This window comes from Alosa pseudoharengus, unplaced genomic scaffold, assembly GCF_046254945.1.
Source record: "Alosa pseudoharengus isolate Yale_2024_CS ecotype anadromous, Long Island Sound unplaced genomic scaffold, YU_APseudo_1.1 YU_APseudo_1.1_scf_21, whole genome shotgun sequence".
Classification (NCBI taxonomy): Eukaryota; Metazoa; Chordata; class Actinopteri; order Clupeiformes; family Clupeidae; genus Alosa; species Alosa pseudoharengus.
This window is the reverse complement of record NW_027468674.1, coordinates 4,745,648-4,748,147: the sequence shown is the minus strand read 5'-3', so window position 1 is coordinate 4,748,147 and position 2,500 is coordinate 4,745,648. Positions and strand designations below refer to the sequence as shown.

General features: G+C 44.1%; 1 protein-coding gene across 3 annotated transcripts in view; it reads right to left on the bottom strand.

The window, feature by feature from the left end:
- Positions 1 to 1,448: 1,448 nt before the first annotated feature.
- Positions 1,449 to 2,500, bottom strand: part of LOC143137484 (uncharacterized) — a 22,742-nt gene continuing 21,690 nt past the window's right edge. For all 3 annotated transcript variants that reach the window (XM_076297708.1, XM_076297709.1, XM_076297710.1), the window contains one exon: positions 1,449 to 2,500. This exon is cut by the window's right edge and continues 457 nt beyond it. The gene's annotated coding sequence lies outside the window, so the exon portion shown is untranslated.

The following is a 2,500-nucleotide window of genomic DNA, read 5'->3' as shown; positions in this document are numbered from 1 at the left end:
ATTAGGTGATCGTGATCTGTGTGTGTGTGGATGAGATACTATTGTCCAAGTTGATATTATGTGATAGTGATCTGTGTGTGTGTGTCCAAGTTGATATTAGGTGATCGTGATTATCTGTGTGGATGAGATATTGTGTCCAGCTACACAGAATCAACCAATTACAGTTTTTCTCAGTCGCTTTGGTACATTTCTCGAATCATCCTTGACATTTGCAAGACAGTAAAGCCAGTTGATGGTTCATGAGATGCACCTTCGTTAGAGAAAGCCAAGATTTACCTGGGAGCAATTTACCAATTCAGGACAGATTTAGAAAAAAGTCTAATGGAAATGTATAGAAATATGCTTGACATTATGACAACTTGTTCAACCACGTTGCATGTAAAGAGACATTTTGCATGCTACAGTATGCACTAATGGCTACATGTTGTGGGGGTGAGAGTGTTCAACAGAGACCCATTATAATACATTTTGATCAACATGACATAAGCAAGTGATAATGTAGGAAACAGCATGATACAATTGTACATTTGCATGGATGTACCAAAGCATTTGCAACTTGTTTAAAGAAAGAAACTGCTTTTCTGATGTGCACAAGTGACACAATGATATGATGATTAAACAGGTAGTTTTGAGAATTTCAATTCTGATCTGAGAAATGTACCACAGCGACTGAGAAAAACTGTAATATAAAAAAATATTTAAAAAAAAAAACATAAAAATTCTAACATCAAACAAATCTTGCTCTATGAAATATCAAACTGGCCTCTAATGGTTGGCTCATGGACTGCATGTGAATTAACACTTCTCATAAGGCTGCCAAGGCTGTTTACAAACAACACTGGCTATGTCACTTCCTGTGAGTTTGGCAACCAGTCACATCACAGATGTGCTGCAGTCCATTTGTGACACAGGTCGTGACGTCGACCCTGCCTGCTACCTGATTGGCTGAGAGCTGACACTGGACGGGTTCCGGCCCAGTTCTGGCTGGGTTCTGGCGTGGAATCGTCTCTCCTCTGTTCCAGTTCTGGCTGGGTTCTGGCGTGGAATCGTCCCTCCTCTGTTCCAGTTCTGGCTGCGCTCTGGCGTGGAATCGTCTCTCCTCTGTTCCAGTTCTGGGTGGGTTCTGGCTGGGTTCTGGCGTGGAATCGTCTCTCCTCTGTTCCAGTTCTGGGTGGGTTCTGGCTGGGTTCTGGCTGGGTTCTGGCGTGGAATCGTCTCTCCTCTGTTCCAGTTCTGGGTGGGTTCTGGCTGGGTTCTGGCGTGGAATCGTCTCTCCTCTGTTCCAGTTCTGGCTCTGGAGTTCAGCTCCTGAGAATCAGCTGTGATGTCACGGCTGGTGAGGTCACATCTTTGGTCGCCTCCAAATATGGAGATGGGTTCCTGCTACTCACAGTTCAGAATCTTCCTCAAAGAGGAACTCTCAAAGGTTCTTGTCAGGATCACCTATATACTGCAGAACCCTCATAGGACCATTTTGGCTATGAGCTTTGGAACAGGTTTTAGTTCTGAAGAACCATTTCTGCCAACAAAAGGCACCTGATGTGAAAAATATGAAAATCGATAATGGTTCTCATATATTGTTAATGGTTCTTCTCATGTAACATTCTATCTGTCCTCTGAAGTGAAGGTTCCCTTTGTGATTCCCTTTGGTTCTTGTGCGGTACTGTACATTACTTTACATTACTGTACTTTAAGGAACCGGAAGGCCACTTAGAGATCCCAGATCTCTGCCAAGGTCAAACGGCCTATCACACAAGGTCAGGTAATGTTAGTTAAAGTTATCCATGAGTCAGCTGTCTACTACGTCCTTTGAAGTTATCTGTTACCACTTCAATACGTTTTCCTCAAAAACGCTTCTACACTTGATTAAGACTGTCTTTGCTCCATAGGCATTTTTTTTTACACTTGATTTAGACTGTCTGTGCTCCATAGAGATTTTCTACACTTGATTAAGACTGTCTGTGCTTCATAGGCATTTTCTACACTTGATTAAGACTGTCTGTGCTCCATAGGCATTTTCTACACTTGATTGCATCTGAGCTCCTTTGAAATCATCTGGGCTCGACTGAGACTGTCTGTGCTGTGTAAGTCAGTCCTGTGCTTGTTTAAGTGTTAACCATGTGTGGGGTCCGAAGACAAGGGCAATCAAGAACCATAAAACTCCATAAACACGCACACACACACACACACAGGCAGGGCAGTGGGTGGACAGTGGGAGGTGGGTGCAATATTGTCTTCACAGTGGACCTCACAGGCCGTAGGTCTCCTCCCAGGTCACAGTGTGTGTGTGTGTGTGTGTGTGTGTGTGTGAGAGAGTGGCTTGCTCAACAAGCCATACTTCTTCTGCTGCACTGAGGTAGAAATCACAGTCCCGCTTTCTGTCCGGAATTAAAGTTAGAATCTCTCTGGCAAGAGTGTGTGTGTATGTGTGTGTGTGTGTGTGTGTGTGTGTGTGTGTGTGTGTGTGTGTGTGTGTGTGTGTGTTAGGAGGGGGGGGTCT